General features: G+C 40.3%; 1 protein-coding gene across 2 annotated transcripts in view; it reads left to right on the top strand.

The window, feature by feature from the left end:
• Positions 1–13,030, top strand: part of LOC121546003 — a 54,255-nt gene that overhangs the window by 2,993 nt on the left and 38,232 nt on the right. For both annotated transcript variants that reach the window (XM_041856960.2, XM_041856961.2), the window contains exons 2-3: positions 1,528–1,646; positions 1,770–1,853. The gene's annotated coding sequence lies outside the window, so the exon portion shown is untranslated. The remainder of the gene's footprint in view (positions 1–1,527; positions 1,647–1,769; positions 1,854–13,030) is intronic.

The following is a 13,030-nucleotide window of genomic DNA, read 5'->3' as shown; positions in this document are numbered from 1 at the left end:
CGTAATGACTAATTTTGGTTACTATTGGTTATGTTGGTTGGCAGTTATTGAAACATTGTAGCTAGCTAACCCATTTGGTTACATTGTACAGTACGCCTAGATTATGGAGGACCAAAACTGCCGTATTATAATTAAATGACTATATAAATGCACACAAATCGATACATACATTAATAAATCCACACATAAATAAATGTATACATAAATAGTTAAATGGATGAATGATTGCACACATAAATAGATAATTATTGAAATAATTAATCCCACTTTCATTTTAATCATTTATATTATTTATTCCTGTATTTCTTACTCCAAAATGATAATACGGAGGTGTCAAGCAAAGGTATGGGGGTGGTATTTAATCCAGGCTCTGTCGTAGCCGGCCGCGACCGGGAGACCCATGGGGCGGCGCACAATTGGCCCAGTGTCGTCCAGGGTAGGGGAGGGAATGGCCGGCAGGGATGTAGCTCAGTTGGTAGAGCATGGCGTTTGCCAGGTTTGTGGGTTTGATTCCCACGGGGTGCCAGTATGAAAAATAAAAATAATAATGTATGCACTCACTAACTGTACGTCCCCCTGATAAGAGCATCTGCTAAATGACTTAGCGCGTTGATCGATTGCATATGCCTGGGCGGCGTTCTGTATGACAGCGTGTCCAAAGTTTAAAGGTCATGTTTCACATTAGCCCACCCCAAACAAAAATGTGTAGCACATATAGCTATGTATCAATATGATATTTCACTTTTTTTTTTTTTTTGGGGGGGGGGGGTATATTAATTATTTTATAATATATAATTAATTAATATTTTGCTGCACGTTCACCATAAAAGCACACAATAATAACAAATGGTAAATTTTCCTAGCTTGACATAGAAACAGGTGAACAGTTTTGGAACACTGAGCCATTGACTGTACCAGGTGGCTGTGTTACGAGTGGGTTGCTTTTGACAATAAGGCACTGGACTACAGCCAAATAGCTTTCAACCTAGAAGAAGACCAAGAGACGAGAGTAGGCAAGAATAATTCGACCGGGATGGGCGAGAGGAATGTCCAGTTGTCCAGAAAAGCATGGTCAACTAAGGTTACTGAGTGTCTAGCTAGCTTGGCTACAACTGATAAAGTCGAGTTGGCTAGCTAGCTGTGTTTTACAGCCAGACTCAGTTTTACACTTCGCTAGTTAGCTACATTTTGAACTAAACTGCAGTTAAGTAAGGAGGAGCATGTTGTCATGATGGAATAAGTCACCTATGTGAAGCTAGTCACAATAACGATTAGCCACAATAGTGGAATTTACTGTTGGCCTTAGCAATTATTAGTGAGATGAGACGTGGTGCCATAAAAATAAATAATACCTTAGCTAGTTATAAATGCACATGTATGCCATGTGCCATTTGTCATAGCTGTTATCACACAATGGCATGCATACTTTTAATCAGATATATTGTCATTTACAGAAATGAATGTGAAATAGGCATACTGATACAATATTCCTAAATACATGTGCCATTTTCTTGTTAATCTCTGCAGGTTTGTCATCTGTTTTCTTGGAGCCTGGTGGGGATGGATGCAACCATACTACAAGGCAGGACATTTCTCTGTATCCAAGTTGAGGCTTGCTACCAGCAGGAACATGGAGCACTCTGTCAGTAAGTCATGATATTATTGTTTTCCTTTACATTGCATGATACTAGGCAGGAGGTCCTGGGCCAGTCAGGGGTGAGGGCACGCTCTCTTTCTAGCACTCACTACCTCTATCCATCTCTCTCCAGGTGCTACAGAGACGGAATGGTCCAATGACCTCCAGAGCTTTCTGACCAACTACCTGCAGGTAGTTCTCTCCAGAGGACAGAGAAGTAAGCTACTCTCATAATAGTATACCTGATGCACAATGTAACCCTCCTTCACTGTGGCAGTCTGCCTGTGTCATGACATAGTATATTATCCAGAGCCACTGGTTGGATTGGATTTACTGTACTCACGCCAAAAGTCATGCTCTCTCCTCCCTGTAAAAGTCTCCCACTTTTATCAAAACGAATATGTCCATACCCCTATCCCCAGATGAGTCTGCTGGGCTATGGAACTCTAGAGCAGCACATCAAAAAACCTGCCACCCTGTTGTCAGCAATATGCAGACAGTTCCCAGAGGAAGGATGCAACTATCAAGGCTTAAAGGCCACATTTTGGGGATTACCAAATGCAATATAGTTTTGTATAAACTCATTTTATTAGATTACAAAACATATTTTTCATTGCATGTTTGACACTAACTTTTACTGACTTCTGTGGTAACTTAATCTCAACACTTGGAGCTTATGATTCTAAAGTAAATGCACGCCTCATGTCCAGGGTGAATACATTTTTATTAATGTATATCACACAGGTGTTAACTAAAATATATATCCCAGACAAGATTGAAGAATGGGACAAGTATACAAAGTGAATATAAGTCAGTGATTGCGTCTGTAGCAGTTTGTATGAACTTGAGTGGTTACATACAATACATGTTTACAGAAAGGCTGCGAGAGAGTGTTGCTGTACTCCCAGGTAAGGCCCTTGCTTCCGGTACCACTGAAAGCCACAGTCTTCAGGCAGGCAGCTTGAAGATGTGTCACCATCCAGGCCCATGTAAGAGCATGCAGTTGCCTGATAGGGAGATGACAAATGTATTATGTACCATTCATCACCAAAGATGTGTTAGCATTTACTGCACGTTGCTGAACAATTCAACCCTTTTGTTAGTGTCATTGATATATTGAAATTCACATACAATATTCAGTTTATAAGCATTGACTAATACCTCTAGGGCAGGGGTAGCCAACCCTGGTCCTGGAGTGGCGCAGGCACTTCATGTTTTTGATTTAACAGACCTGGAAGACTAGGTGTGTTGCTTTTAGGCAATCACTCAACTGATCAATTAGTTCAGTTGGTCAGTGCTGCATTCAGTACATAAAAACGTTGAACGGAAACAGTGCTGTACTGAAATACTAGTTGAAAAACGGGGAGGGATTGGGTTGTGGGTTCAAAAGGCACCGCTGTCCTTTAAATACTTCACTCATTGCTTCAAGCCACACCAACTGTACAGAGCAAGTGAATGTCTGTTCAAGACCATACAATAATGTTTTGGGAACAGGGTTGCCTACCCCTGCTCTAGGGACCCGTGGTGAAAGGACTGCTGTGCAACAGCTTTCTTCCAGGGACCATTTTCACAAAGCATCTCGGTGAAGGCTAAATGTATCCTAATATCAGTACTAATTTGAGATTTTGTGAATATGGGCCCTGGCCTATCAGCATGCTGGCCTGTCAGCGATGCCACTCCACCTGAAATGCAACAAAAACATGAGTAAGAATTAGGTTAGTCAGTAACTTAGTTAACTAGCTAATGAAACACTAATGTAAATGTGCTCAAGCCCCCTAATCAGCCAAATTATATGAAAACATCCTATTTGCAGTCAAATTAGGGGAATTTTCTTGCCAACTTTCAGTCGAAACAAAAACATAAATAAACCGGCAGGGGAACAAAGTAGTTTGACAAAAACGGTTCAAATTGTCAGTAACTAGCTACCAATTAAATAGTTATATAGTTATTTTCTAGAAACTTAACTAGAGTCCACTTAGCTAGCTAAGGTGAACTCTGTTGGTGGTGGTAAGATAACGTTAGCTATCTTGCCTCCACTAGTTTCAAGATAGCTGGCTAGTTAATGGCAATTTTATCAATCAGTATAATAGCTAGCAAATATATTCGTTCTCCTATGTGTCCCTTGTAGCAGCTAGCTGACCCAAGTTTTTGATGCATGCCTCCACATGGAAAAGCAGGTCATCTACAGATGTGTTGTTTTAAGTAGCGGCCAGCACTGTTTGTGAAGCTAACCACAAAGATTAGCCACAATAGTGGAATTTGCGGTTCTCCTTCAAAATAAAGGTGCCGCATTGAAATGGACACATAAGTGGAATCATGCCATATTTGCACTAGATAATGCTTATCAAGTTTGGAATGTTATATACATTCAACAAAATACAATTATTTGACAAAAAAGGACAAATCAGTTGAAATCGCATTGTGGATGTATTAGACTAAGAACGGCCACCAAAGATTCTGAAATTTCCATTCTCAACTACAACATTTTCTGTCTAGATAGAACTGCCAAAGGGGGCGGAGTTGCAATCTACTGTAGAGATAGCCTGCAGAGCTCTATCATACTATCCAGGTCTGTGCCCAAACAGTTTGAGCTTCTACTTCTAAAAATCCACCTTTCCAGAAATAAGTCTCTCACTGTTGCTGCTTGCTACAGACCCTCCTCAGCCCCCAGCTGTGCCCTGAACACCATATGTGAATTGATTGGCCCCCATCTATCCTCAGAGTTCGTATTGCTTGGTGACCTAAACTGGGAAATGCTTAACACCCCGGCCATCCTACAATCTAAACTAGATGCCCTCAATCTCACACAAATTATCAAGGATATCGCCCCCGCGATATGCAACTTTTCAGGGAAGTCAGGAACCAATCAGTTAGGAAAGAAAAGGCTAAATTTTTCAAACAGAAATTTGCATCCTGTAGCACTAACTCCAAAAAGTTTTGGGACACTGTAAAGTCCATGGAGAATAAGAGCACCTCCTCCCAGCTACCCACTGCACTGAGGCTAGGAAACACAGTCACTACCGATAAATCTACGATAATCGAAAATTTCAACAAGCATTTTGCTACGGCTGGCCATGCTTTCCACCTTGTGACCTGTACACTCTCGTTGGCTGGCCCTCACTACATATTCGTCGCCAAACCCACTGGCTCCAGGTCATCTATAAATCACTTCTAGGCAAATCCCCGCCTTATCTTAGCTCATTGGTCACAATAGCAAAACCCACCCGTAGTATGTGTTCCAGCAGGTATATCTCACTGGTCATCCCCAAAGCCAACACCTCCTTTGGTCGCCATTCCTTTCAGTTCTCTGCTGCAAATGACTGGAACGAACTGCAAGAATCTCTGAAGCTGGAGACACTTATCTCCCTCACTATCTTTAAGCATCAGTTGTCAGAGCACCTTACCGATCACTGAACCTGTACACAGCCCATCTGTAATTAGCCCACTCAACTACCTCATCCCCATATCGTTATTTACATAGTTATTTATTTTGCTCATTTGCACCCCAGTATCTCTATTTGCACATCATCTTCTGCACATCTATCACTCCAGTGTTAATACTAAATTATAATTGTAATTATTTTGCACTATGGCCTATTTATTGCCTTACCTCCATAACTTACTACATTTGCACACACTGTATATAGATTTTCTATTGTGTTATTGACTGTACGTTTTGTTTATTCCATATTTAACTCTGTGTTGTTGTTGTTTTTCTCGCACTGCTTTGCTTTATCTTGGCCAGGTCGCAGTTGTAAATGAGAACTTGTTCTCAACTGGCTTACCTGGTTAAATAAATAAAAACGTAATAATTGCATTTTGGGCATACTTATATTTCACTGTACAGCCTTACCTATGGATTGTGGATCATTGAAATGGGGTATCAGCTTATGCAGTGACACCCACAGAACACAGCTGTGAAGAGTTTACACATTAGCGTCGTAGCTCTTATTGCAGGACTTTGTGGGAAGTCACCTCACTATTCAGACTATTGTGCATATTGAACATTCATATTGCAATGTACAGCCTTACCATCTGTAGCTCCTCTGTAGCTCAATTGGTAGAGCATGGCGCTTGTAACGCCAGGGTAGTGGGTTCGATCCCCGGGACCACCCATACGTAAAAACCACCCATACGACTGTAAGTCGCTTTGGATAAAAGCGTCTGCTAAATGGCATATTATATTATTTACCCCATATCATGGACCCAAGATCCATATGTATCAGCCTATTCGTTGACACCCACAGAACACAATTCTGAAGAGTGTACACAAATATTACCGTTGTAGCTCAAATTGCAGGAGTTTGACTGTGTGAAATCACCTCCCCAGTCAGTCTATTGTGCATATTGGACATTCATACTGCAATGTACAGCACAGTGGAGGTCGGTGCCGTTTAAGATGAGGGAGGACGATAAAATGGTTTGATTGTGGCCTTATTTCTATTACAGCATATTGGATGACTGTCATTCATATTCCATTCACCCAGCTCAATGTAACATCGACAGGTTTAGGCTACTACGTGATACTCAAATTTCCCCTATACCAGTCATGAGGGTTCTACAACCTAGCCAGTGGTGATTTTAGCATGTCAATCTTGGTGGGGCAAACAAAAACAAAACATGTGTAGATGCATGCCAGCGAAGCCACAACACTAAACAATATATTAATTGCACTATAACGGTCACAAACGGTGCCCACAAACTGTTCCGGCCTACATAAAGCTGTCCCAACAGCAGTCCCAACCCCTTACCACTGCTACACCTGGCTATCAGCGGAGCCTTGTCTGGCAGCGAAACAGTTCGTTCAGCCTCATTTACTGCCTTTAAAAAAACATAGCTGATATGGCTGACTTAAACATATGTGGCTTAAACATATGTGGTTTCTACTGAGAATTGAGATGTACAAACTATGGCATAAGGGGACGAAGATCAGATAAGAGGCAATCCATAACTTCGATTAAGATGTTAATGAGCGAGCTAGGACGGACGTAGTCAACATAACTCTTTTTTTGTTCAGCACTTTTGAAATGTACAGCGACAGAATTCAGAATATGGGCCGTTCTTACAGTATTCTCCCTGTACTCCGAGTCAGCTGAGATTAAGAGCACTCCCTTTAAGAGTGTGCTCCTAATCTCAGCTTGTTACCTGTATAAAAGACACCTGGGAGCCAGAAATATTTCTGATTGAGAGGGGGTCATTAAAATTAATGAATCGAACCCACAACCCTGGCGTTGCAAGTGCCATGCTCTACCAACTGAGCTACACGGGACTACCAATTAAGTTGGTAAACAGTTTATAATAGCAATAAGGCACCTCAGGGGTTTGTGGTATATGGACAATATACCACAGCTAAGGGCTGTGTCCTAAGAACAGCCCTTAGCTGTGGTATATTGGCCATATGTCACACCTCATCAGGCCTTATTGCTTAATCATAGCAGTCAAAACAAGTTAAATCGACATCCATTGATGGAAAATGATCTGGCGAGTTTAATAAGGGCAAATTATGTTTTCTCTTGTGACATTCTTAAGCTTGCAATAATTATTATTTCGATGGAAAAACAAATTTTACTTCTATATTCTGTCACGACTGTCTGTGAGATGCGGTAAACGAAGTCAGGCGCAGGACACAGAACTCTCGGATACGTACTTTTAATACGAAAAGGATCCAAAAGGACACAGAAATAACTCCACGCAGGGAGGAAATAACCCGCTCACAAAATAGACAACCGTGAAGGGGAAAACAATCACACACAAAGTACAGATGAGAGACAGGGGTAATTATAAGGGGAACAATTAACAGAATGAGGAACAGGTGTAAACAATACAGACAAAACTAAACAAACACCGATAACATCGAACGGCAGTAGCTAGTACTCCGGGGATAGCCTCAATGACCTAAGTGATGATGTGTGCAGAGAATGTCGCAAGAGGTATTTTCTCTGAGAGCTTAGACTTCAAGCTTAGGATTGTTGGGATAAGAAAGCCAAGAAAACACTTATTCTCTCCCTGAAGAAGATCAATAGAGAATGTGAGTGGCTGTAGGACTGTACTGTACTCCTTGAGAAAAGCAATCTCACAAGGATGTAGTTTGCTGCTCATACCCAGGTCTTCACAGATTTGCCCCAGCTGGTCATCTGTGAGGGCTATGAGTTTGGAGATGGCACGGTACTCTGAGCTCCATCTTGTCACACATGGCACAGTTACTTTCATGCTTGCAATGTCCTCTATTGCCTCTGAAGCTAATGTGGACCTGTGTGCTTTGTTCCAAATGCTGAAACATTTTGACATTGCACTTCTGTACAATCTTCGTGATGCAGCTTTGTCCACCTCATTGGTTGCGATGAGGTTGAGGGTGTGTGCCACACAACATTGATGTGGAGGGAGAACAAAGTTCAGTTCTTGCTCAACCTCCTCAAGAATCGCACCCACATCGTCAAACCTCCTGTTCCTCCTCCGCTTCCTCCTTCATGCTTCATGCCGAAGAAGCTTCTGTTATGGGCAGACCAGATGTTTGCTGTGGTGCAGACTGACTTTACACTCTGGAGTTTGGTGGTGAGAGCTTCTTTCATGGGCTCAAACTCCCTTTCAATTTGTTGTATCAAAGTATTTCTACACATGACCTTTCTCCCATCACTGATTCCTTCCACTAGCTTGCGGAATGAAGGCACCTCTACTAGTGAAAAGGGTTGCACATCCTCTATGATGAAGTCAAATACCAGGTGATTAACCCGGCTTTGTGAGGTGTGTGTGGTCCTCCTGGTTGTAGTTTTGCTTGTTTCAATGGTTTCAATGGTGCCTTTCTGGCCATCTGTAGATGGCTGTGCATCTCTGCACTCCTCCATGTCATCTGGCTGCCTTTTCCTGCTTAGGGTCTTCCATTGATTGTCATGCATCCTCTGAAAAAACAAAATGTAATTACTTAACTATGACACTACACTATAAGTAAAATAACAGTGGAGTGAGCACCTTGTTATTGTTTCAATTAAGGATTGTAGCTTTACCCAACCTTTGTCCACCCTTTTGAAACATATGTTTCACTTTCCATAGCCTTCCCCTGTCTGATAAACACAGGGCTGGGGTTGTAACCACTCACACATGGACAAAGCTGTGGATGCAAGGACGTCTATGGTGGTTTATATTGTTTGTCTAGAAATACTCAGAAAAACGTTTTAAAAAACAATGGACTAATACAGTATTATACTTTGTTATGATTGAATAATACAGGCATTTATTTGGGTTGAAGAAACAATTGAACAGCAGGAAAACTGCAGTGTGGCTTTATTGATTTGGGTAGCATGTTACTCTGAAACCATAGCTAGCTAGCTAGCTAGCTAGCTAATTAAGTTAGCAACAACCCTGACAGTGAGCGTCTTGTTATGTTGGGTTACAGGGTGCAACTAGCTTTCAAAACGTTTTTTTAAACTTTTGATTTAGCTAGCTAGCTAGGCCATGTAGCCAAGTGAATCTCACCCAACTATCTACAACTGATTTATCTTAGTTAAAATAGATTTAATTAGCTAAAGTGTTAACAAATTTGCACAATAGCATTCTTGCTATGATATCTTGCTAACTACAGTAGCTTGCAACCTTAAGTGAGCAGCATACCACAGTGTAGGAGAGTTGGCAAGCAAATTTGCAAACTAAACAGGCTAGCTAGCTAGAAATCTGACTTACTAGCTAGCTAGTACTCTCTGAAATCTCCGACCTATGCTGGAACATTGGTAACATTGTGAAGACAACCTGTCTGTCTCTAGAGACTAGCTAGCTAAGCAAGCTAACACGCCACACCTGCCAATTGTCATCCTTACCTCCCGACAGCAGCTTTACCGTGGCCAAACAGTTTGCCTTGAACTGTTACATTCATGCCCTTTTCTTCTTTGAACACACATTGTTCTTTGAAATGCCATCCAAAAAATGCACTGCGTTGGCGCGCCATACATTTTTTATTTTGTGACCGTAGATGTTGCTCTGGTGGGAAGATCAAAGTAGCAGTTTTTCTGTTAATGACTGACGTTTAATATGAAAGGTAATTAAGAAAACAGGCAATTGGTTTCATGGACATTTTATTTTCTGCAAACATCCCTTCTAAATTTGAAAGTAATCCTAGAAGTAATTATCAACTTTTTGAAAAGTATCGGTAATCTGATAACAATATTTTTGCTGGTAACGTAACAGATTACAGTTTTTTGGTAATCCATTACATGTAATGGATTGCATGTAATCCGTTACTCCCCAACCATGATTGTAGGCTAATGTAGCCTACCATTTGATACAATAAATATGTTGAAATGACGATATCACTGGAGTCATTGCATAGCCTACCTGGAGCTGGCAAACGGATTCAATAAATAGCCTATAACTCAGTTTGTTGTTGAGCCTTTTGTTATTATGCAATTATTAATGGCCATGTTTAGTTAATTACATTGAAAGTTATCAATTGTGATCATGGTCACAGCTCTATCGCAAATATATCATTCTCCACATTTGATGTCAGTTTCATTGTGGACTTTTCCCTGAAATGAGATATTGGCCTATCAGGGGTTATAGGCTACCTGCATCTAGCTCAGCAAACCATGGCAAAATTGAATTTGAATTATAAACCCTGATTTTAGTCAGTAGCCTATGCCTATTGACATAAGTCAATCTCGCAAATAGGCAATTTATAACGGTTTGTAGTCTTAAAATCTGGCACATAATAACAGCACAATTGCCAGAAAATAGCCTAACATTATTTTTTTGAAGTTCGACCAAGTGTTTCTTACATAGAGATTTCAAGATCCTCTGTCCAACTTTCATCACTCAAACTCTCCTGTCAGATTTATCTATAATTATAAACTGGGTGGTTTGAGCCCTGAATGCTGATAGGTTGAAAGCCGTGGTATATTAGACCATGTACCATGAGTATGACAATTACTTTTTACTTTTCTAATTAACATTTACATTTTAGTTACTTACAGTTAGTGAGTGCATACATTTTCATACTGGTCCCCCGTGGGAATCGAACCCACAACCCTGGCGTTGCAAGCGCCATGCTCTACCAACTGAGCTACACGGGACTACCAATTAAGTTGGTAAACAGTTTATAATAGCAATAAGGCACCTCAGGGGTTTGTGGTATATGGACAATATACCACAGCTAAGGGCTGTGTCCTAAGAACAGCCCTTAGCTGTGGTATATTGGCCATATGTCACACCTCATCAGGCCTTATTGCTTAATCATAGCAGTCAAAACAAGTTAAATCGACATCCATTGATGGAAAATGATCTGGCGACTTTAATAAGGGCAAATTATATTTTCTCTTGTGACATTCTTAAGCTTGCAATAATTATTATTTTGATGGAAAAACACATTTTACTTCAATATTCCTTCTTAATGTGCTCGATAACGTTATGGAGAAAGGGTTTATGGGATAAATGTGGCAACTCCTCTCTTGCTGAGCCCACCAAAAATTGGGCTTGTTTTCAGGCCTTGTGGGCGGGTTTTGAGAAGTAATTGGGTTAGAAATGGTTAGACCTGGCAACCCTGCCCTGACTGGACTGTGGGAAAGTGATGTGCACAGGCACAGCATTTTTTTACACTTATGGATCTTGGGTCCATGAAATGGGGTATCAGACTACTCAGTGACACCCACATAACACAACTGTGAAGAGTTTACAAATATTAGCGTCGTAGCTCTTATTGCAGGAATTTGACAGTGGGAAATCACCTCACCATTCAGCCTATTGACTGGTGAGCTAATGTGGCTCATTTCATGGTAGTGTCAAAGTCCTGCAATATGAGCTACAATGCTAATATTTGTGTTCTCTCTGGGTGTTACTGAATAGGCTGATACCCATTTAATGGAACCAAGATCCATAGGTAAGGTTGTACATTACAATATGAATGTTCAATTCGTACAATAGGCTGAATAGTGAGGTGATTTTCCACAATTTAAGTCCTGCAATAAGAGCTACGACACTAATATTTGTGTAAACTCTTCACAGTTATGAACATTTCATGGACCCAAGATCCATAGGCCAGGCTGTACAATGCATACAGTATGCCCCCAATGCAATTCTGAAGTCTAATACATCCACAGTGCGATTTCAGCTGATTTAAATGTTTTGGTCAAATTAACAAATGATTGTCTTTTGAATATAACAATTCAAATATGTCATGATACCACTATTTGTAACTGTTTGCGGCAGTTTCAATGCAGGACTATTATTTTGAAGGTGAACCGCAAATTCTACTATTGTGGCTAATCGTTATTGTGGCCAGCTTCACATAGGTGGTGCAAAAGCAGTGGAGCTATGTGCTGTGACATTACATTTGACATTTTAGTTATTTAGCAGACGCTCTTATCCAGAGCGACTTAGTTAGTGAGTGCATACATTTTCATACTGGCCCCCCGTGGGAAACGAACCCACAACCCTGGCGTTGCAAGCGCCATGCTCTACCAACTGAGATACATTGATCAACCAATGGTTTGTTAGATACCACCCACAGACTTTTGATTGACACCCCCTCATTATCATATTGGAGGAACAAATACAGAAATAAGTATATCAATGAATAAGATTGAGGTTTGAAAAACTTCATAATGCATAGATAAATCATTAAATACATACAGATATGTAGAGAAAATTGATTCATTTTAGTCAGTATTTTTGTATTTCCTTGCTCATTTATTTAATTATGTGGGGATTTATATTCATTTATCTATTTATATGTGCATTTATTTATTAAAATGTATTTACGGCAGGTAGGTAAACGTTTACTTAGAACACATGCTGAGCAATTCAAATTCTGGTCCAGACACTATAGATTTCTATGCATGTTTTAGGTGCTGTTTTAAATTGTTTCTTTGGACATACCTTATTTGTAGTATCAAATGTTGGGCCTCTTGTCAGTTTAAACTAACAACGATTTTTAAAGGGTTCATAGAGCATTCATGAAGTCTTTATAAGCACTACATAGGCTACGTCTTTCACAAATCATGTATAAGGCCTAAGAAAAGTTGTATGAATGATATAAAATGTCCTTCTGGTGATTTGCCAAATATGACATGCCTTTTTGTGACCCTTTTATACCATAGACAATTGCCTATGAATGATTTCTGAAGCATCTATATAGGCCTAATTTTTAAGTTTTATTTTTATTCTATGTAAATGCCTTACATGAGCTTGTTAGCTCCCTCCATAATTGCCTGATAATTGCCTAATCATAAGGAGTCAGAAGAGGTGGGTTCCAGGGTGTCCTCGTGAATGTCAAGTGTCCTTCTGTTCTGTCCCAACATCATTTTAGAAAAAGAGTGCCCTAGAACAATGCAGGCTATTAGTCAGTTACTGTATCCTTATAGTAATGTCTATAGTTGCTGACATCAAACCTAAAGAGCAGATTATTCTATGAGC

The sequence above is a fragment of the Coregonus clupeaformis genome, chromosome 30 (assembly GCF_020615455.1).
Source record: "Coregonus clupeaformis isolate EN_2021a chromosome 30, ASM2061545v1, whole genome shotgun sequence".
Taxonomy (NCBI): Eukaryota; Metazoa; Chordata; class Actinopteri; order Salmoniformes; family Salmonidae; genus Coregonus; species Coregonus clupeaformis.
The sequence above is the reverse complement of the archived record's forward strand: the minus strand, read 5'-3'. Positions and strand labels throughout refer to the sequence as shown.